General features: G+C 41.2%; 1 long non-coding RNA gene across 1 annotated transcript; it reads left to right on the forward strand.

Annotated features, from left to right (window-relative positions):
• Positions 1 to 114: 114 nt before the first annotated feature.
• LOC106577835 (uncharacterized) lies at positions 115 to 24,065 on the forward strand. The gene is made up of 5 exons (XR_001322206.3): positions 115 to 319; positions 17,645 to 17,789; positions 17,878 to 17,922; positions 18,039 to 20,073; positions 20,219 to 24,065. It is a non-coding gene; the product is annotated as an uncharacterized LOC106577835 (long non-coding RNA).
• The last annotated feature ends 886 nt before the right edge of the window (positions 24,066 to 24,951 follow it).

Raw genomic sequence — 24,951 nt, forward strand, 5'->3', positions numbered from 1 at the left:
ATGCAAATAAGTAACAAAGTAATTTATATTTGTGCTCTTAGTGCAGATTTATCAGAGTGTAGCAACTGTTTAGGTTTTAAGATGAGACAAACCTCAATATGTCTGTGGGGGATATGAGAAGTCATGTGACTACGGGGAATTAGGAGGAGGAGAGAGCGATACAGGTTTCAACACGCCCTTCAACACGCCCAACACGCCCTTCCTCCGTCACAGCAGAATATGGAATATCCGTCATAAAACATTGCTTTAAAAAAGTTGAGTGAATGTTCTGTTATAGTAGAGGATACTTGTCTTCATGAGAAGATGGCTTCATTGTCTGGTGAGTGCCTGTTGATTGTGTTGAACAGATAATTAAATATAACATATTTTATATAACATTATGGGGTGTTTTCCCAGACAGAGGGTGTTATTTTGTTGTCATATTGTCAACAAATCAACATGAGAGAATTATTATGCCTAGTTTTCAAATTACCGGTTGTTTCTTTGAGGAAGATGTATAAAGTGATCTGTGCATTTGAAAAACAGCATAAATACACCAATTTCACATTTGCATGTAGAATCACCACTGTAAAGTTAGTTCTATTTTTAAAGGGATCCACTATGACTCCAAGCCAAATGACTGTTATTTGGTACTTTATACAGTAGAACATTATTGTGTGTAAGATGCAATGTGTGTGATAATTACAATGTAGAGACAGCAGGTGGCTTAAAAGCGTTGGGCCAGTAACTGAAAGGTCGCTGGTTAGAATCCCCGAGCTGACTAGGTGAAAAACAGATGTGCCCTTGAGCAAGTAACTTAACACTACTAGCTCCTGTAAGTCATTCTGTATAAGAGTGTCTGCTAAAATGTAAACAAAAACAAGTACGTCTTTGTGTGTCGGCCCAGGTCACCTTCAAGCCGTGAGCAACACAGGAGACAGGCCAGCAAGCAACGTTTTAGAGATCAGGGTTCTTTTTGTTAACTTTAGTAAATGGATCATGTACTGTAGCTTCACAAAATAGGCAATATTTTCTAACTATTCAACTTTTATTGTTGTTCAATGTAATTGTTTTGTTCTCACTTTTATACCTGTAAAATAATAACATTAACCACAATATGCATAATTTATTAAATTAGTTCAATGTCATTTTTTTGTTGTCTTGTCAGTAGGTGAGTGTAGCTGGTGCATGAAGTCAGGTACAGGAGAGCAGAATGAGTGAGTAACGTACTTTACTTAAAATAAAGGCACAAGGTAACAATACACTTGACCAATAACAATACGGTAAATATTACGCACGGGTGAAACACAGCACCCGTCGAAAAACCCAGCCATCATAAATCGAACTGAACGATAAATAACCCCACATGGGGGAAACAGAGGGTTTAAATACAGGAACAAATAATTGTGAAATGAAAAACAGGTGTGTGAAAACAAAGACAAAACCAAAACCAAAGGAAAAAGAAAAGTGGATCGGCAATGGCTAGTAGACCCGAGCGCCGCCCGAACAAGGAGAGGAACTGACTTCGGTGGAAGTCGTGACATGTCTCTTGACGTTAAGGCAAAAAAATACTTATATCAACAAAATGATATCAAATCATTAAAATAATACATTAATATAATTGTGTGTGTTTAATGTGTATAATAGTTATCTAGGAATAAGTGTCTGCAAAAAATATTGTGTACGTAAGGTTTAGAGGAGTATGCGAGTCAGAAGTGTATGGGTCAGACTCAAACCCATGTCGTCTCTGGTAGCCTCTGTACATCTCACGGCTTTAACCACTGGACCACACAGGCCCCTCTAGTCCCCTGATGATGCTTTAACTGCTTTATGAAAAGTCCCTGTTTTTCTCCGATCACAGAGAACCATAAAATACAGCAACTGATCTGTGGTACCATGCATAAATGTATTAAAGCAATAATGAACAACTAATCAAATATAAACTTAATCAGATTACACTATTCCTGTTTTTATACATCGAAGGTTTATACAAACAAATTATCCAATACGTATAATCCAATACATCTATTTGTAAAACAATTATCTTATATTATATTAAATAAAAAAGTAATTCATATTTGTGCTCTAAGTGCAGTTTTATGATCAGAGTGAAAGCAAAGACACTGTACAGACTGTAGCAACTGTTCCTGTGTTCAGGCAAACCACTAAATGTCACTTGAAGTCACTTGAGTACGTGGAACGACAAAGAGAACTGGGGTCAAAATGTTTCATAGCAGAAAGATTTTTCACATTTTAAAATGACCTGTTGTTTCTTTGGGAAGATGTATAAAGTGATCTGTGCATTTGAAAAACAGTATAAACACACCAATTTCACTTTTGCATGTAGAATCACCACTGTTCTGTTATTTTTTAGAACAAGCAACACACAGCCAGCTCACGGGTCTATCGGTGCCATAAGCACAGGGAAGAAGCACAGATAAGACAAGAACGCAAGAAGCACAGATAAGACAAGAACGCAAGAAGCACAGATAAGACAAGTGAAAACAAATGATCTCACTGGGGATGACTTGGGCACAGAGACATGTTTTTTTTTTTTGTCCTACCAGATCGGCAAGAAAGTTCTAGTGTATTCCTTCTGTCCTTCGACTGATGTTGAATGTAGACAAAGAGAAAAAAATCTTTGATATGGATGAAAATTGATTTTCCTAGTGTTTACTCTTTACAAACATTTAACTCAGTAGGTTAATACATTTTTAATGTACTGTAGATATTTTGAAAATGTTCCATGCAACATCTTCCAGCATTTAATCTCAAGGGTATTTAATCTCAACAGCTATAAACTAAATGTTATCACACAACTCTAACCATTTTGTTTGGTTTTATGGCTGTCATATAACCAAGGTCAGTGGTACTGTATGACAAGTTATGTAATTAATTGGTTCTACAGAGAGAACAAGGGAGACAATGGCTGTGTTTCATTCCAGGAAGATGTTCCCTCCCTTATGCTCTCATCACCTCCTCACAGACTGGATATGCCAAAACAATGTGGCAGGTTGTCTCAGATCTGTGATGTGGAGTGAAGAACGAGGGCATAGTGAAGTGAAGATTTTCCTGGAATGAAACACAGCCAACACCTGCATGGAACACTGACAATCTAAACATACTTTGTTTACATACTTCAGTACTAGTTGAGTTAAACTCTAATGGAAAGGATGTATGATGTCTACAAGGACCATATATATATATATATATATATATATATATATATATATATATATATATATATATATATATATATATATATATGAGAGAGATTTAATTTTGGAACATGCAGACACATCACATTTTCAAAAGCCACACCAATCCTACCTCATAACCGACAACCTTTAGACACAGCTGAACAGACTGTAAATCACTGTGGAATATCCATCATAAAAATCAAATTCAGTTTTACGTTCACGTTCTGTCATTTGAGTAGAGGATACTGACTTCTAGACTGTGGAGTCCTTGACTAGAGGAACTAGATTCAGATGGTTATTACCTGCGTTTTTTTAGAAGTCTGGGATGGACTACAAATATTTAATTTTCAGAAGGCTGAAAAATAGGCTTTTTAGGTGAGCTCTGATGCCGCCCTATGATAAGTAGTTCCCACTTTGTCAAAAGCAGGGACACAAAAGAATGATCTTGTCCATTCCCAGCGCCTCTCCAGGGTGCTGTTAGAGAGACACATCTCTGCAGCGCTCCACCAACGTTACGTCGAAAAAGATTTCTAACATAAATCATGTAGCAGATAGAGGATATGGTAGAAAGAGTATGTGGCCTTTTCTGTAGCCTACAGGCTGGAGATAAAAATGTATGACAATGTAATGAGACAGAAACTTTTTACATCATGCAGGTTTCTCCGATCAAATAGGCTAACCTAAATGGCGCCCAATCAAATAAATGTGCTGACATGTTAACAAACAACATATCCTAATAACAGGACAGGTCAAAGTAAAATGGACAATATGGAATGGACAATTAGGCTACTCACAACTGCTGTGTACGAGCTTCATCTCGTGGGCTAAATTGTCATGATCAGTGGTTTCAAGTTTGTATCTGTACATTTTTTACGAGCTGATCATAGTGAAAAATAAAATACTTCTGCATTTCCCACTGTGTAAACACATTACAAATAGGCTTGTGATAAATCCAGATAAAGTTAGATAACTGATATTCAGAGATGAAATAGCCAAATTGATTAGTCACAGGAATCAGGACTAATAAAGCCAATGCAATTGCCTGTTTTACAAACGGTGGGCCTATCACATGGATGGGAATACATAAAGTTCCATTGCAGGAGACATGGTAGGCTACACCCCAGTAAGCAGCAGGGGCGGCAGGGTAGCCTAGTGGTTAGAGCGTTGTAACCGAAAGGTTGCAAGTTCAAATCACCTAGCTGACAAGGTATTAATGTGTCATTCTGCCCCTGAACAGGCAGTTAACCTGCTGTTCCTAGGCCGTCATTGAAAATAAGAATTTGTTCCTAACTGACTTGCCTAGAAAAATTAAAGCACGGACTGACGCTGAGGTCTTTTGTTTGTATCCAGACCGGCCATTGTTTTTGGGGGTGTTTTAGAAATGGTAGGCCTACCATTCCTAAAATTACATTTCAGGCAACACTGTCCTCTAGGGCTTGATTGGTGTCACACTAACACATCTGAAACCAATAATCAACTAATCATGATCTTCAGTTTAGAATGCAATTAGTTTAATCAGCTGTGTTGATTAGGGACGGGAAAAAGTGTGACACCACTCCGGCCCCCGAGGATTGTAGATTTTGGGTTCCATGTAGAACCTTCTGTGGAAAGGGTTTTACATTAACCCAAATAGGTTTGTACCTGGAACCAAAAGGGTTCTACCTGGAAAAAGGTTCTTCAAAGGGTTCTCCTTTGGGAACAGCTGAAAACACTTTTAGGTTCTAGATGGCACTTTTTTTTTTTTTAAAGCGTGTACTACTACGACTACAATTAACAAAAATAATAATAATAATGAATGGGATTTATATAGTGCTTTTCAAGGACCCAAAGTCGCTTCACATTAGTTTTAAAGAAACGCAAGAAACCAAAAATCTAAACAAAAACAGTGCCCAAATAAACAGAAGAAAAACAGAAAGTATGAGTGCATGAGTGAGTGTGTGGATAGTGGGGGGGGGGGGGGGGGGTTATGGGTAGGCCATGGTGAAGAGATGGGTCTTGAGGTGGGACTGAAATAGAGCGATGGAGGGAGTTTCAGAGTCTGGGTGCAACGCTGGAGAAGGCGCTGTTTTCAACGCTCCGGAGCTTGATTCTTGAAATGACAAGGTGGCCTGTAGTGGTAGAACGAAGGAGTGAGTGTACAATAGTTTCTGCTATTTATTATAGATTTTAAAGACAAAAGGTAAATCACATGAATAATTTTAAATTGTACCCTTAAGGTTCTCATGAATATAGCAAGAATCCTACGTCACAGTACTGTCACGTTCGTCGTACAAAGTAGACCAAACCGCAGTGGGAATGTGAGTGCTCATCTTCTTCTTTATTTAGAAGTTACGTGATACAGAAACACTGAAACAAAACAACAACGAAAAAACAGTCCCGTAAGGACAAAATGGCTATACGGAGAAACGACTACCCACAAATCCCAATGAACAAATACCCCTATTAAATAGGACCTTCAATTAGAGGCAATGAGGAACAGCTGCCTCCAATTGAAGGTCAACCCAATAAACTAAGCATAGACATAGAAGAATAGACACAGACATAGAAATAGACTAACATAGAACATTGCCCAAAAAACCCTGAAACACACTAAACAAACACCCCCTGCCATGCCCTGACCAAACTACAATAACAAACAACCCCTTTTACTGGTCAGGATGTGACAGTACCCCCCCCCCCCCCCCCCCCAAAGGTGCAGACCCCGGATGCACCTCAAACAAAAACAAAAATAAACCCCAAAACCAAAATAATCCCAAACTAAAGGGAGGGAAGGGAGGGTGGCCACCGTCACCGACGGTTCTTGTGCTACACCCCACCCTCCCCAATCCTCCTACTATGGAGGTGGCTCAGGCTCCGGCCCTAGACTCTGGGAGCTCCGGACTGGAGGGCGACTCTGGGAGCTCCGGACTGGAGGGCGACTCTGGGAGCTCCGGACTGGAGGGCGACTCTGGCTGCGCCGGTTCCGGACTGTAGGGCGACTCTGGCTGCGCCGGTTCCGGACTGTAGGGCGACTCTGGCTGCGCCGGTTCCGGACTATAGGGCGACTCTGGCTGCGCCGGTTCCGGACTATAGGGCGACTCTGGCTGCGCCGGTTCCGGACTGTAGGGCGACTCTGGCTGCGCCGGTTCCGGACTGTAGGGCGACTCTGCAGGCTCCGGACTGTGGGCCGTCTCTGCAGGCTCTGGACTGTGGGCCGTCTCTGCAGGCTCCGGACTGTGGGCTGTCTCTGCAGGCTCCGGACTGTAGAACATTGCCGGAAGCTCTGGACGGGGAACTGTCGCCGGAAGCTCTGGACGGGAAACTGTCGCCGGAAGCTCTGGACGGGGAACTGTCGCCGGAAGCTCTGGACGGGGAACTGTCGCCGGAAGCTCTGGACGGGGAACTGTCGCCGGAAGCTCTGGACGGGGAACTGTCGCCGGAAGCTCTGGACGGGGAACTGTCGCCGGAAGCTCTGGACGGGGAACTGTCGCCGGAAGCTCTGGACGGGGAACTGTCGCCGGAAGCTTTGGACGGGGTACTGTCGTCGGAAGCTTTGGACGGGGTACTGTCGTCGGAAGCTCTGGACGGGGACTGAGCACTGAAGGCCTGATGCGTGGGGCTGGCTATGGAGGCGCCAGACTATTTACACGCACCACAGGGCTAGTGCGAGGAGCAGAAGCAGGATGAACTGGACTGGGCTGATGCACTGGAGCCCTGGTGCGTGAGGCTGGTACTGGAGGTACCAGACTGGAGACACACACCCCAAGGCTAGTGCGAGGAGCAGGAACAGGACGTACTGGACTGGGCTGACGCACTGGAGGCCTGGTGCGTGGGGCTGGTAGTGGAGGTACCAGACTAGAGACACGCACCTCAAGGCTAGTGCGAGGAGCAGGAACAGGACGTGCTGGACTGGGCGTGCGGATGGGCGAGACCGTGCGCACTTCCGCATAGCACGGTGCTCTCTTGATCCGTCGCTCCTCGTAATAAGCACGGGAAGTTGGCTCACATCCCATTCCTGGCCTAGCCAACCTACCCGTGTGGCCTCCCCAAAAAAGTATTGGATGTGCCTCTCGGGTTTCCTTGCCAGCCGTGTCCCAGAATAGCGTTTTCTCCAATCTCCTGCTGCCTCCGCTCTCCTGGCTGCCTCCACCTGTTCCCATGGGAGGTGATCCCTTCCAGCCTGGATCTCCTCCCATGTGTAGGATCCCTTTCCGTCCAATATCTCCTCCCATGTCCATGAATCCAAAGAGCTCCTCTGCTGCTCCTTCCTCCGCTGCTTTGTCCGTTGTTGGTGGGTAGTTCTGTCACGTTCGTCGTACAAAGCGGACCAAACCGCAGCGGGAATGTGAATGCTCATCTTCTTCTTTATTTAGAAGAAACGTGATACAGAAACACTGAAACAAAACAACGACGAAAAAACAGTCCCATAAGGACAAAATTACTATACGGAGAAACAACTACCCACTAATCCCAATGAACAAATACCCCTATTAAATACGACCTTCAAATAGAGACAACGGGGAACAGCTGCCTCCAATTGAAGGTCAACCCAATAAACTAAGCATAGACATAGAATGAATAGACACAGACATAGAAATAGACTAACATAGAACATTGCCCAAAAAACCCCGAAACACACTAAACAAACCCTGCCACAAACAACCCCTTTTACTTGTCAAGAGGTGACAAGTACATATAGGATTTGGAGACTATTGGTGCTCCTGAGTAGAATGGATCCCCATTTTTCTGCAAGACAATGTACAGAAAATTGTGTACAGTGCTATATGTACATTTATAAACTGGGTGGTTCGAGGACTGTTTTTTCTTCTTCTTGTGTTTCTTTTAAACTAATGTGAAGTGACTTTGGGTCCTTTAAAAGCGATATATAAATTGTCTGAATGCCGTATACTACTGGTATGACAAAACATTTATGTTTAATGTTGTAATTATGTTAGTAACGCCCCTCGGGGTTTGTGGTATAGTATATGGCCAATATACCACGGCTAAATGATGTATCCAGGCAATGCACGTTGCGTCGTGCATCAGTACAGCCCTTAGCCGTGGTATATTGGCCATATACCACAACCCTCAGGCCTTATTGCTTAAGTATATTCTATACACACAGCTGACTGCATTTCAGCTGATTCTACATATCAAATAAAGGGCTGAAATAATAGTGTGTGTACTCTGTAGAATTGGGTGTGTAATCTCTGTAGATTTGAATAGACTGTTTGTTGTCTTGAGTAGGCCCTACTGGAAATGGTTTTGTTGAAGGGAGCTTGTGCCCAAGAGCAGTTCTACCAGGTACTGAGAGAAGCAGACCCTTTCCTGGTAAAGGACCTGGAAGAGAAGACATGCTGACAAGAGCAGGCTGGTGTGTAATTAAGGATTCCAAACACAACCACTGAATTATATCTTAGTGATCAATAAACCATTATACTGTATATATTTAACCATTTAGGTATGACATTTATTTAATCAAATACAGTAAATGTTAGTCAGTTTTGTCACTTTCTTTTATATTTTGTTGTATTATGTATTTTCTTCCGTAGCCTATTCTGCTGTGTGACACTAAATAACATTTTTTTTAATCAAGAAATCATAATATATTTACTTAATGAACCATTCAGGAATGCAAATATTGCTATCATTACTTTTGGGGTGTAAACTTTGGTCAGGGATTATGGGTCATGAACCCAGATTGAGTACAAGGGTTTGGGTCATTCTTTATTGAAGCAGAGAGGAGGAAGAAGCAAAGCGAAAGGCTCCACTCCCGTCAAAATCTATTCCTGCAAGAATACAGAGATAAACCGACCAAGTGGGGATTTTTTGTATATACAGTTGAAGTCGGAAGTTTACATACTTAGGTTGGAGTCATTAAAACTCGTTTTTCAACCGCTCCACAAATTTCTTGTTAACAAACTATAGTTTTGACAAGTCGGTTAGGACATCTACTTTGTGCATGACACAAGTCATTTTTCCAACAATTGTTTACAGACAGATTATTTCACTTATAATTCACCGAGACCCAAAATCCTGTGGGTCAGAAGTTTCCATACACTAAGTTGACTGTGCCTTTAAACAGCTTGGACAATTCCATAAAATGATGTCATGGCTTTAGAAGCTTCTGATAGGCTAATTGACATCATTTGAGTCAATTGGAGGTGTACCTCTGGATGTATTTCAAGGCCAACCTTCAAACTCAGTACCTCTTTGCTTGACATCATAGGAAAATCAATCAGCCACGAAATTTTGTTGACCTCTACAAGTCTGGTTCATCCTTGGGAGCAATTTCCAAACGCCTGAAGGTACCACATTCATCTGTACAAACAATAGCACGCAAGTATAAACACCATGGGACCACTCAGCCGTCATACCGCTCAGGAAGGAGACGTGTTCTGTCTCCTAGAGATGAACGTACTTTGGTGCGAAAAGTGCAAATCAATCCCAAAACAACAGCAAAGGACCTTGTGAAGATGCTGGAGGAAACGGGTACGAAAGTATCTATATCCACAGTAAAACAAGTCCTATATCGACATAACCTGAACAGTGGCGGTTCTAGACCATTTCAACTGGGGGGCTAAGCTGGGGTCAGTTGTACTGTTAGAGGGGCCAGTTACATTAGACGTTATTGTTGTCATATCGTTTTCTTCACTGCATTGCAGGCATTAGCAGGCAAAAGACCATGTTCATAATTATTAGTGTTCCGTGTTGCCACAGTCTAATTACGGATGTAAAAAAAGAACGATAGCAAAAATTAGTTCTGTAAAAATTATTTCATACCCCCCCCCCCCCCCCCCCCCCCCAGAACTGTCGGTTTTAGATTTTAGTGATGTTATATATATGCAGGCCTCATCCACTACCCTGAGAGCACTTGATTCAGTGTATCATGCAGCCCTCAGGTTCATTACAAATCAGAAACGTCTAACACACCATTGTGATCTCTACAGCGCTGTTGGCTGGTCGTCATTGACCTTGCGTAGGCTTAAATCAAATCAAATGTATTTATATAGCCCTTCTTACATCAGCTGATATCTCAAAGTGCTGTACAGAAACCCAGCCTAAAACCCCAAACAGCAAGCAATGCAGGTGTAGAAGCACGGGGGCTAGGAAAAACTCCCTAGAAAGGCCAAAACCTAGGAAGAAACCTAGAGAGGAACCAGGCTATGAGGGGTGGCCAGTCCTTTTCTGGCTGTGCCGGGTGGAGATTATAACAGCACATGGACAAGATGTTCAAATGTTCATAAATGACCAGCATGGTCAAATAATAATATTCACAGTTGTCGAGGGTGTAACAAGTCAGCACCTCAAGAGTACATGTCAGTTGGCTTTTATAGCTGACCAATGAGAGTATCTCTACCGCTCCTGCTGTCTCTAGAGAGTTGAAAACAGCAGGTCTGGGACAGGTAGCACGTCCCGTGAACAGGTCAAGGTTCCATAGCCGCAGGCAGAACAGTTGAAACTGGAGCAGCAGCACGGCCTGGTGGACTGGGGACAGCAAGGAGTCATCATGTCAGGTAGTCCTGAGGCATGGTCCTAGGGCTCAGGTCCTCCGAGAGAGAGAAAGAGAGAAAGAGAGAATTAGAGAGAGCATACTTAAATTCACACAGGACACCGGATAAGACAGGAGAAATACTCCAGATATAACAGACTGACCCTAGCCCCCAGACACATAAACTACTGCAGCATAAATACTGGAGGCTGAGACAGGAGGGGTCAGGAGACACTGTGGCCCCATCCGACGATACCCCCGGACAGGGCCAAACAGGAAGGATATAACCCCACCCACTTTGCCAGAGCACAGCCCCCACACCACTAGAGGGATATCTTCAACCACCAACTTACCATCCTGAGACAAGGCCGAGTATAGCCCACAAAGATCTCCGCCAGGGCACAACCCAAGGGGGGGCGCCAACCCAGACAGGAAGACCATGTCAGTGACTCAACCCACTCAAGTGACGCACCCCTCCTAGGGACGGCATGGAAGAACACCAATAAGTCAGTGACTCAGCCCCTGTAATAGGGTTAGAGGCAGAGAATCCCAGTGGAGAGAGGGGAACCGGCCAGGCAGAGACAGCAAGGGCGGTTCGTTGCTCCAGAGCCTTAAACACTGGTATACACTGATTTATAAGGCCATGTTGGGTAAAATGCCATTTTATCTCTGTTCTTTTTTAGTTAGGTCAGTAAATAAGTATCAATTACAGTCCCATTCTGATTTGCTTCAAACAGTACCAAAAATTAGAACAGGTCATGGTAGAAATAGTTTTAGTTACTGAGCACCGTGGTCCTGGAATTCTCTTTTGAACATTTTAAAATGTGATGATCTAGTTTCGTTGGTGGAGTTCAAACACTTGATCCATGTATATATTATAGAAGAGTGTAATTGTATTTAGGCCAGCTGTTTTTAGTCAAGATGTTTGTATTTTTAAATGTAATATGTTTTTGTTTTACTGTGTGTGTTTATCGTTTTGTTTAATGTTGTGTGAGTGTATTTAATATGGTTTGTCTGAAACGTTGTTCCCCTTGCTGCTATTGGACCAGGTCTCTCTTGGAAAAGAGATATTTATCTCGATGAGAATAAACCTGTATAAATAAAGGTAAAATAAAAAAAATAAAAAATAAATGTACAGAGGCTACCAAAGTCGACATGGGTTCGAGCCTGACCCATGCACTTCTGACTTGCAAACTCCCCTAAACCTTCTGCACGCACGAACGCACCAATCTCAAATTTGTTTTGTCAATATTTTTTTGTGATATTCTTATGCTATAAAGTTATTATCCTCGATTGCTATTATACACATGAGACACATTAAATTATATTTGAGTCTTATTTTATTGATTTGATTTGGGAGATGTAAGTATTTTTTTGACATAGAAGTCAAAAGAGAAAACAAACATGGACATTTAAAATGTAATCAAATTGAATAAATGTTGCATATTGTCATTAAACAAAAAAAACATTACATTGAACTACACTAAATGTTGCATAGTTAGACAATATTGACTATTTTGTGAAGGTACATGATCAGTGTAACAACAACTCTAATCTCTAAAGTGTTGCTAGCTGGGCTGTAACAGGGCTATAACTAGGCTGTAACTGCACTCTTAGAAAAAAAGGTGCTAAGTAGAACCATACAGGGTTCTTTGGTTTGGTTTTTCAAATAACCCCCTGTTGTCACGCCCTTATCCTGCTCCCCCTCCCTGTCGCTCGAGGGCGCCAGGCTGCCCTCATTATGCACACCTGCCACCATCGTTTATGCACACCTGTCGCCATCGTTACGCGCATCAGCGCTTCATTGGACTCACCTGGACTCTATCACCTGTTTATTACCTCACCTATATCTGTCACTCCCTCTGATTCATTTCACGTGTCTGCATTAATGTTGTTTTGTTTCCCCAGTCCAGACACTGTGTTTTGTTTCCTGTCTGTCATTTATTAAATGTTCACTCCCTGTACTTACTTTTCGTCTCCCAGCGTCTGTCCTCACACCTGTATATCATTCTACCTAGAACCATCTATAAATTGTTTTTCCTAGAACCCTCTTTGAATGGTTCTATCAACCTTATTAGCCTTTAAAATGTAATAATTTATGACAATACATTACATATATCATAAGGCCTTTATTTGAGTGCCTAGTTATACCCTAACACAGTGGTGTTAGGACTCTCCTGGTTTACAGGCCACATCAGGCCTGCAAGTCACATTATGTGACAGTAAAACAAATCAATCTGAAAATTGTCGTGGAGTGAGATGTTCATCTCACTTCTGGTCTTCTGCGTCGGTCAATGTTCTTACTAGATTTGCTACCTTTCCAGCTACAGTCTGTTAGGCTGTAATCTAGGACTCACTTCTTGAGTAATCAATAGTTCAGAGTTCATACCATCTCACGTGTGGAGCAAGCTCTCACGTTTTCTGGCCTGTAGAGTTGAAATTAGAATTAGCCCTTTTAAACATGAGGACAAGTCCTCATGGTATTTGGAACTGACATGACTTTGGGTCATGGAGCTTTTATAGAAATGTAGAAAAGGGGTTGGTTCATAATTTCCTACCAATGTCTGTTCACTTGGGTGTGGCCACTGACTGGACACGAGTTACCATTAAAACAAACAATTTTCATTTTAGAAGACTTAAATCACATTATAATCTTTTCAAACGTATTATTACACTTAGTCAAACATGTTATCCAACCTTTAGATGCAAGCCTCATAATTAAGGACCTTGTATAAACAGAGTTGGGTTATTGTGGCTGTGCTGTCTTTTGAGGTGAAACAAAGTGGACGGATCGTAGCTGCCCCCCTGACCATTTACACATTCTTCAAAATAGGAAAATTGTTCAATTCTCAAATTCTGGGAGGTAGTAGAATTGGGCGGGAGAGTCCCTTTGTCTTACTGTGAAACTCTCTCTCTCCATACTGCATGGTCAGGGAGAGAAGAGTCTCTGCACAGAATTTATGATGTTGTTAAAGTCATAAAACTGCCACCTCCTAACAGGGGGGTTCACGTCTCTGCTAGAGGGCTAACCGTTCTTTAAATCATCTTTAAAAAACGGATCTATATATTTTTAGTGCTATATAGAACTTTTTTTTAAAGGCTCCATTTAGAACCTTATGAGCGTGGCTCTTTACAGAACCTTTAAAAAAGGTAGAGCACCAACAAGGGTTCTGCCATCGTTACGAGTCAAATAACCCTTATTTATGGACTCAGATTTGCAACCATCCGCCATTACACATTGTGTACGATTTGATAGGTAATTTATAAACCAGTCTAGAGCATGACCAGTAATTCCACAACATTTGAACCTTTGCACTAACACAGCATGGTCTGAAAAGACATTCCATGGGTGTAAACACTGGACCACACAGGCCCCTCTACTCCACTCCCTGTTTTTCTCTGAAGCACAGAGAACCAAAAAACACAGCAACTGATCTGTGGTACCATGCCTAATATCAAAACAATGATTAAAAATGAATGTGTTGATGAATGTGGACAAAGATAACAAATCTTTGATATGGATGTTTGTTTTATGTCCCATGCTCAATGACAAGATTATTTATTTAAAAGTCAATTACAACTTCCTCTTTAGAGCCATTTGTTGAGTAGCCTACCTGATAAAATGAGCTGAGTGTAATTGCGGCCCGCAAATCGGGACGTTCCTGCATGTGGGCATTCCTGCATCCCCTCTTTATACTTCTATTGGTCCATTTTTAAGTCAGGACCTGGTACATAGGCAGGATGCAGGGGGCTACAGTACAGTAGGCGGCAGTAAAGAACCATAACTTTGGACGCCAACCATTTCCCTTTTGACCCACATTTGAATCACATAGTAGACAATCCGGGGAAATACAGAATATCAAAAGTGTCACACAAGCATGAAGATGGCAAGCTTGAGAGAGGGCGTTCATGCAGGAACCAATAGGATGCTCTAGAGGGGGCGTTCATGCAGGAACCAATAGGATGCTCGAGAGGGGGCGTTCATGCAGGAACCAATAGGATGCTCGAGGGGGGGGGGGCGTTCATGCAGGAACCAATAGGATGCTCGAGAGGGGGCGTTCATGCAGGAACCAATAGGATGCTCGAGAGGGGGCGTTCATGCAGGAACTAATAGGATGCTCGAGAGTGGGCGTTCATGCAGGAACCAATAGGATGCTCGAGAGGGGGCGTTCATGCAGGAACCAATAGGATGCTCGAGAGGGGGCGTTCATGCAGGAACCAATAGGATGCTCGAGAGGGGATGTTCATGCAGGAACCATAGTGCTCGAGAGTGGGCGTTCATGCAGGAACCAATAGGATGCTCTAGAGGGGGCGTTCATGCAGGAACCAATAGGATGCTTGAGAGAGGGTGTTCATGCAGGAACCAATAGGATGCTTGAGAGAGGGTGTTCATGCAGGAACCAATAGGATGCTCAAGGAGGGGTGTTCATGCAGGAACCAATAGGACGATCGAGAGAGGGCGTTCATGCAGAAACCAATAGGATGCTCGAGAGTGGGCGTTCATGCAGGAACCAATAGGATGCTCTAGAGGGGGCGTTCATGCAGGAACCAATAGGATGCTTGAGAGAGGGTGTTCATGCAGGAACCAATAGGATGCTCTAGAGGGGGCGTTCATGCAGGAACCAATAGGATGCTCGAGAGAGGGTGTTCATGCAGGAACCAATAGGATGCTCTAGAGGGGGTGTTCATGCAGGAACCAATAGGATACTCGAGAGGGGGTGTTCATGCAGGAACCAATGGGATGCTCGATAGGGGGGGGTGGGGTCATGCAGGAACCAATGGGATGCTTGAGGAATGCCCACAGGCAGGAACAGCCCGAATTGCAACACTAGGTAACTATAGTTGACAAACAAAAGGCCTACCAAATGTCCAAAATTATAATATATGGCCTTCCAAATGTCAGAAATTATAATATGGCCTACCAAATGTCAGAAATTATAAGCAGAAGGTTGTCTAAATTAAGGGTGAATGTAGCCAGTAAGCTATACGGTCCGTTAAACAGTGAATCAATTTTGTTTGGCCTTAGTTTTATGCAAACAAATGGTCCTCTTAAACATCAAACTCCCTTTTGTTCAAAGTTTGTTTGAGTTCAACCATTACCAAAATATGCAAACAAAGTATGTAATGTATTATTATTATTTCCTCAGTCTTCCATTCACGTGTTGGCTGTATTTCATTACAGGAAGATGTTCCCTTCCTTCTACCTTCGTTCACTCCCCTTGCAATAAATAGGCCTACATGTAATAACTTGTTGCCCCAAAAGACTAAATAAGGTAGTGCCCCCCAGAATAAGGTATTACATTGATAGAATGAATGCATTAGTAATCTAGTTAACACTGGTAAAGTTGTCTGTTTTGTTTAGGGACAGGGGAGAAAACGCAATAACTCCTAAACAGTGGAGAGATTGGTCCTGTACAAAATGTCCAAATATCATCAATTTGACCGGTTTTAAGGAAATTAAAAGCTGAGAAAAACAATAAAACATTTCTGATAAGACTTTTGTTCATCTTGGGTGCATAGTTTATGTGGTTGAAATACTGTCTGCTGGCATAACAGAGTCAAAGATAACACAGTACTGTCTGCTGACCTAACAGAGTCAGAGATAACACAGTACTGTCTGCTGACCTAACAGAGTCAAAGATAACACAGTACTGTCTGCTGGCCTAACAGAGTCAAAGATAACACAGTACTGTCTGCTGACCTAACAGAGTCAAAGATAACACAGTACTGTCTGCTGGCCTAACAGAGTCAAAGATAACACAGTACTGTCTGCTGACCTAACAGAGTCAAAGATAACACAGTACTGTCTGCTGACCTAACAGAGTCAAAGATAACACAGTACTGTCTGCTGACCTAACAGAGGTCAAAGATAACACAGTACTGTCTGCTGGCCTAACAGAGGTCAAAGATAACACAGTACTGTCTGCTGGCATAACAGAGTCAAAGATAACACAGTACTGTCTGCTGGCCTAACAGAGTCAAAGATAACACAGTACTGTCTGCTGACCTAACAGAGTCAAAGATAACACAGTACTGTCTGCTGGCATAACAGAGGTCAAAGATAACACAGTACTGTCTGCTGACCTAACAGAGTCAAAGATAACACAGTACTGTCTGCTGGCCTAACAGAGTCAAAGATAACACAGTACTGTCTGCTGACCTAACTGATATTATATATTATATTTCATAACCATATCATATTTCTCCACTCCTGTTCCCAAGACAAAATTAACATTTATTGTATAATTTTACTGCTGTTACTCTCCGGCTTGTACGAACTCAAACCCAGTCGCAGAGGAACACAGCAAGCAGAGGTAAGGGTAAATCCAGATCCTTACTAAAGCCTTAAACAGACAACAACCCATCACACCAGCGTGCACTAAACAAAACATAAGACCTGAACAACGCTGCAGGCCAACTGAAGATCCTAAATAGACAGGTGAAGAGAAATGGTAATTAAACACAGGTGTAACTAATGAGAACAGTCAGGGTAACCTGGAAACTGGAAAACCATGCAAGGGTGCCCTCCAGAAGCAACCCAAGGAAACACACTCAAATAACAGGAACTGTGACAACTGCAAGAAATGCATACATCTGCAAGAGTTAATATTATATTATGCTACATGTGAGAGGTTATATGCCTATAGTCAGTGTTCATATTTCAGTTACTATTCCATTTAACCCATATGAACTTAAATGAGGAATATTCTGTTTATTCATGGACACAGGGGCACTCGTAAGTGGGATACCAAAGGTGCATGTAAACAGCTTATCCCAAATAAGACCTTAAGCAGGATATGAGCTACTATCCAGAATACTGTGTGCATGTCAACGTGGTTAATGATTATGCAACAACATTTAACTGCTGTGGGGAATATCTCAGCATAAGGTTGGTTTGGTGCTGTATCACGTATAAAGGCACCGAGGAGATGACTGACTATAATTCTAAAGCTTTCTTGACTAACTGTCAATAATTATTTCTATTCTCTCCCAGGATTAACATAACATGGAGAAGAACCAGGTTACCATTGTCATCGATTCAATTACCGGTAGAAACTGCAGCCAAACATTAACACAGTGGTTTTGAATTCATTGGGAGTCCTACATTGCAGTGGCTTAAATGGGATGTGGATCAAGTGGTAGGTTTCTTTACTTAGTTGCCACCAACATGTTCAGTTGTTTGTTAATTTATATATGATAAGTAATCCTACTCTGTTCTCTCCATAGCCTCTGAAAACAATCCATTGGTTGTAGAGGATGAGTCAGAAGATGGTATGTTATTTTAACTTATATTGACTTAATCACAATATTCTTTAATTTCTTTAGAAAAAACTTTCTAAAATCAATCTAACACTATTTTTGGTATGGCTTTACCCTGTCACCAACAGTTGTCACTTTTGAAGAACTAGATTTTGTGCTTATTGGTTGCCATGGGGCTAGAAAGAATATACCAGGAAACATCATCCTGAACAAAAAGGAATTCAATTACTGGACATCATGGAGAAAACAAGCTGTGAAGAAAGAGACTAAGCTAGGCAGTCGTAAAATTACTTTGATCCGCACTGCAGGTTGATCTGGGAGTTCATGTAAGGAGGAGACAAAACAGCAGATTATAGAATCTGTCCGGTCCTCATTTACAGATGGACCTAACGCTATCCTCTTGGTTATTAGAATCAGTTGTACAGACTCTCTAAAACCGACAATATCTATTTTCAAGAATGAGGAAGGAGAGAAAAGCACATATGAAGATATATTTATCGAAAGAGCATTGAATAATACAGTGGTGCTGTTCACAAATGAGGAAGAATTGGACAAATTGCATCTAACTATTGTCGTGGAATATTGCTTCAAAAATATAACACTCTTACAAGAACTTGTGAATTCAATATAGGCTTTAATACAAAGTAGCAAAGCCGAGCCCTTCCATGGAAAGACCCTACCACACGCAACAGAGCCGAGCCCCTCCATGGAAAAGACTAAATTCTCATATTACAGAGTCCTATCTTTATAGGATTCTGTCTTTGCATAACGTATAGAGTCCCCTCCCTCTATATGAAAATAGCTTCCCTAGACCGTTCTTCACAATTATCTCTCCGTGTCAGTTCTTGCTTGTTATCGCCTGATGACGCACACATCTGTTCCGGTTTGGATTACAATGGTGGCAGAACCCCCTAGCTTACACAACAAAAATAAATGTATTGTATATTGTTCACATGTCAGTCAATTTGCCACCACTCTTCTCCTGTCTCCTCCTGACAATAGTATGTTAGAAGGTGGAAATGTTATTATGTTCTCAGCTAATGCAATCTCTGTCATGACATCCTACTCAGAGACGGCATTTGCACTGCATGCCCCCACCTCTCTATCCGGCCATTGTACTCATTGTTTACATTAGTGGCTCAGCATATCAGCTGCCCCTAGTAGCCCCCTAGCTCTCTATCCGGCCATTGTACTCATTGTTTACATTAGTGGCTCAGCATATCAGCTGCCCCTAGTAGCCCCCTAGCTCTCTATCCGGTCATTGTACTCATTGTCCTTGCTACTTCCTGCTATTCAATCATGTTCCTTTAGCATAGCAGCTGCATCTAGCTTCTTTACTCCCACACTATTGAGAGATACATTACTGACTATAATCTTGAAGGGTTGATAGAGAAATGTGAAGGAAGGTATTGTGTTCTTTCTGACAAAAAGTCACGTAAGGTTCAGAATTCAAAGCTGATCAAGCAATTAGAGGAAATTATATCTGGAAACAGACATGAGAATTTCATGGACATGATGGAGAGGATAGTGGAGAAGATGACAAATCTAATAACAAACCATGAAAAAAAGATTGCATGACTTGAGGAAAAGCTGAGTAGTTTCAAGATTAACAGTGACTTGGAATCCTGTGAGAGGGAGATAGAAAAACTGCAGAAGACCATTAAGCAGAAGAATAAAGAAATGCAAGAAGTAAAGGCTTGTATTGAAAAGTCCCAAAGTCAAAACAGATAATCAGACACAGGCAAAAGAGGACAACGATCCACAACACCTGCGAGACAAAGCAATCAATAAGGACAACCTGATCAAAGAGTTGAGTGGAACTAAAGCACAGTTGGAAAAAGAGTTGAGGACAGCTGAAGAAGAGTTAAAGAGCACTGAAGGAAAGTGGCGGAGAACTGAAGATGAGTTGAGGAGAACTAAAGCAGAGTTGGAAGAACATCTGAGGACAGCTGAAGAAGAGTTGAGGAGAACTAAAGAAGAGTTGGAAAAAGAGAAGACAGCTGAAGAGACAAAGAAAACCATTGGAACGTTAAGAACAGATTTTTTTTAACTATATAAAGAGTTGAACAGGAAGTCTCCTACCTCTTATTGTATGGAAGAAATAAGTAAGAAGAATATCAAGGTTTGATAGGCCATATGAAATGACTCAACGGTCCTGTATTGGTAAGTATGCAAAAATTATTTTAATTCTCAGTTATTCTGGTAGAGGCAGAACAAGCCTCCACATATTTTTATTCAACAATAAAAATAGAAAAAAAAAGTCAGGTTGTTGCCCCTCTTCTTGATTTCACCCCTGTAACCTTTTCAGCCAACCCTTCTACCCCCACTGGTCAAGCCTTTATCACTAAACACATGGAGTTGGTGAACCGACTACGACTCTTGCTGCCCATACTTACGCGTCTCCATGTTCGAGGAGTTCTGAGTCAAGAGGAGATTGAGGATGTGGAAAGTAAACCCACCAAGTCCAGAATCGACCCTTGCTCAACATGGTTGTGCGGAAAGGAGCTCGTGCCCAAGAGTACTTCTACCTAGTCCTGAGAGAATCAGACCTTTTGTTGGTGGAGGACCTGTGTAACTCGTAAATAGACCCCCAGGTCTCAGGCAAGGTGACGTGACTGAGCAAGGCCTAATGTGTACCAAACAACGTCTGCACACAACACGCGGACACACATTTATCTTGCTCTCTCATCAATTTCATTTTACTTAATGTATGGTATTACTAAGGTTGCAAAGGGAGAGTATATTACTGGTAACTTTCAAAGTTTACCAGTAAACTACCAGAATGTTGGTAACTTTCATTTTATCAGATGACATCTAGTGGCCTTCTTGAGCACTTCAGATTATTACAGGTGTCTGTGATTATCTGTAATTATATCTGGCCCTCTCTGTGGCCTCATCAAATGTAAAATATATAAAATAATTTATCCCACTTTAAATGATGTTCAGCTTATAAATGCTTCAAAAAGCCTTTATAATGCCTTCGTAAGCGCTAAATACATGTGTTACAATGCATCTATAACTGTATGTCATGCTTTATAAAGGGTTCACAAATGTGGCTTAACTGTGTGTCATAATCACCAATGTCAAATGTGACATTGCACACTATGTCAAATGTGACATAAACATGTGCTTTATAAAGGGTGACATGGTGTGCTGCAGGATTACATTACACCTAAGAAACACTGACCTTGATGAAAGTCCCCAACATCAGGAAATTAAAAGTGGCTTTCTTCTGGAACCAAGTTAAAGCTTCCTCAGTACACAAACACACACACACACGAATATAACAAGCCATGCCGTGTGGTGCTGGGCCAAGTCAGGTCTTTGACACATTCACCCTCTCCCCCACTGAAAGATCAGTCACAAAATGTTGGCACCATTGTAACAGGTTGTTATCAAGCCCTCCAGGTAGGACTAGGCCTACTCCAAATCATCTTGGCTCTGACACACACAAACACAAGCTGTACAGGCCCATCAATCCATTTAAATATCTCTCACACCTTACAGTAACCTGTGGCTCATGATTGAACCTTCATAAATCAGCAGAACGTTTATAACCTATTTATTGACACTTTATGTAGTTTCCTGTAATGCTTAGTTTGAAGTGAGACACTTTCAGTCATTCATAACACATCCATAAAGAGTCTATATCGCATGACGCTGTATATAATTTCAGACCCCTTTGGTCATTACAATGATGTAAACACAAGTGTATTAACTCTAAAAGAAGCATCACAAATAAACAACTACTGTGTAAAAAAAAGTACAGAATGTAAATGAAAATAAAAACAAAAAGCTGTAAAACTAAAATAATTTTTGTCCTCCGAAGAGGGTGGATGGGCCAATAAATAAATAAAATGAACAGGTTTATGTAATTTGACAAAGTGGGTTATGTCACATTTGACATTGGGGATAATATCACACAGTTATTCCACATTTATGAACCCTTTATAGAGCTTGACATAGTTATTGATGCTTTGTAACACATTTATGTAGTGCCTATGAATGCATTATGAAGGCTTTATGAAGCCTTTGTAAGCTGAATGTAATTTAAAGCGGGATCAAATAGGTAAAATAAGATTATTTAAAAATAAAAAATAGAATGACAAAGCTATAAAATATTTATAAAAAATAATTCCATTGTTGATTAGATGCATTTTTAATTAATTATGCTATTTTCTCGTAGGTTAGCGTTTTTCGCCATGAATCTTGTTCTGGAGGCAGGTCTGCAGAGTGGTCACTAGCTGGCACAGCCACAAAGTCATAAAATCACATTTTAAACCTAACCTTAACCACACTGCTAACCCTAATGCTTAACCATAACCTTAAATTAAGAACAAAAAGCTAAAAAATAAAACAATTGTCATACATTTTTACAATAGCCAATTTTGACTTTGCAGCTGGCCCATCTAGCGGAAATCTGTAAATTATGTTCCGAGGGCAAGATTCATGACAATAAACATCAACCTGCTATTTTATCTTGAACCATATAATCTATCAACTAGAAACTCATGGACAATATAGACACATATCCAAAATGTTAACTATATATGAATATTTTTTTTATTCAAGTATTACGGAAATTACTATAGATTACCATAGATTAATTAATTACCAAAAATCAAGAACATTTGGGTTACTTTAGGAAACTACCGGTAGCTTTGCAACCCTAGGTAGTACCTGCATTTATTAGCTCTACCTGAGAGAAACAAACTGTGGAAAGAACTGGAAGAGCCAGAGCTGGTTGGTGTGTAATAACGTGTTCCAACATCACCTAGGACAGGACATCATGCACTCTCACCAGTGAAACGCTGCAGTTATAAGTTTGAAGTTATCTGTGCTGTCTACCGGACGAAGAGCCTGTCAATTTCTAAGAAGAGGGGTTAACTTGAGACGGTTAACTTCGGACATGCATTCAGAGGGGTGAAGCATTTGACAAAATATACTCTTCAGAAAGGACAATATTCCTCACTTAACATGACAAGTTAATTATGTTTTATCTTTTACTGTACATGATCTGTCTGCAGCATTGTAAATGTTTAACTGTCTTGGTTAGGCCCCCAGGTCTCAGGGAAGGGGACTTGACTGTGAAAGGCTTATGTATAACAATCTCTACTACACAGGTGTACTAACTGAACACAACCAACTCAGGGTAGGTAAATAACCTGATCAGAACAACTTTGTGGTTGAAGCTTGACACCCCCTGGTGTGGTGGTGGAAGGACATTGTGGACAATGTTGTTTTTTTAATCTTACTCTTTACACCAGGGATCATCAACTAGATTCAGCAGCGAGACAATTTTCTTGTTGAGTGGATGGTCCGGGTGGCCGGAACATAATCACAAATAATTGTAGACTGCAAATTGACTGCAAGAAACCCAAATAGATATAATGTTCGACTAAAACATAGTAATTTCAAACCTAGCTTACATTTGTTTACGATCATGTGTCTCTCTATTATGCGTGGGAATATTTGGGAACAGATTTCTTAAATTAAAATCACCTGGAGCTGATTTCCTGGTGTTTTTACAGTCTTTTGGGTACAACGAATTTAAAATAGAATAGAAACTAAATAAAAATAGTTTTTTTTTTTGCTCTGAAAAATTTTACACTGTATAATCTTTTGAGCCTTAATCCAAATCTCGAAATAGTGTCACGGATTCCCCCGGTACTGCTGCTCCTTCCCTGCACCAGTTCCGGAGGTCTACTTCACCATCCTCTAGGCACTTGTTATTACGGGTCTTGTAATGTGTATTTATTAGAGGTTTTACCTCGCTCTTTTGTTTGGGTTACATCCCTGTGTTTTTGTATACGTGTTTGTTTTGGGCTTCGTCACCGTGGCTTTTCATGGCATGTTGTATATTTTGGGTGTGGTATTAAACCCCCCTATTATGAATTAATCTGCCTGTCTCCAATCATTTATACAATGTGACAAATAGCTGTATGTTTCAACTTTATTTTTCTTGCACTAACACTCACAGTTGTCTTTTCTTACAGTACTAGCGCTGATTTCACTGATAGCGGCTTTATACATTTTTACTTGCAATGACTGATATCTTACTTACCTTAGATGAATTTATTGACTGCATGTCTCTCTGGATAAGAGTGCCTGCTAAATGACCTAAATGAAAATAAATATGAATGTCTGTCACTGTATTTTATAGTTTTGTCACTTCATGTTATATTTTGAGGTATCAGGTACAGTGATATGAAATGGGTTTTGCCCCCTTTCTGATTTGCTCTAGTTTTGCATATTTGTGATACTGAATGTTATCAGATCTTCAACCAAAACCTAATATTAGATAAAGGGAACCTGAGTTTACAAATAAAAAACAGAACCCAGCTTCTTACTGTGGAATGCAGTGTTTGGTTTTCGCCAGACATAATGGGACCCATCTTGTCCAAAAAGTTGACTCGTTTGCCAAATGCACCTGGAAGAACCTGGATGGACAGATGAGTCTAAGGTATAACTTTTTGGACGGCAGGGGTGCCATTATGCCTGGCAAAAACCAAACACTGCATTCCACATTAAGAACCTCATACCAACGGTCAAGCATGGTGGTGGTAGTGTGACAGAAGGGTACCATAAATTCTGCCTTAATAGAAGGAACCATGAATTCTGCTCTGTATCCAGAGAATTCTACAGGAGAATGTCAGGCCATCCGTTTGTGAGCTGAAGCTGAAGCTGAAGCGCAGCTGGGTCATGCAGCAAGACAATGATCCAAAACACACAATCAAGTCTACATGAAAATGGCTAAAAAGCAACACTTTTCAAGTTTTGGAATGGCCTAGTCAATGTCCAGACCTAATCTCTATTGAGATGTTGTGGCAGGACTTGAAATGAGCAGTTCATGCTTGAAAACCCACACGTCGCGAAGTTAAAGCAGTTCTGCATGGAAGAGTGGACCAGAATTCCTCCACAGCGATGTGAGAGACTGATCAACAACTACAGGAAGAATTTGGTTGGAGTCATTGCAGCTAAAGGTGGCACAACCAGTTTTTGAGTGTAAGGGGGAAATTACTTTTTCACACAGGGGCATTG

Source organism: Salmo salar, chromosome 18, assembly GCF_965601325.2.
Source record: "Salmo salar chromosome 18, fSalSal1, whole genome shotgun sequence".
NCBI lineage: Eukaryota > Metazoa > Chordata > Actinopteri > Salmoniformes > Salmonidae > Salmo > Salmo salar.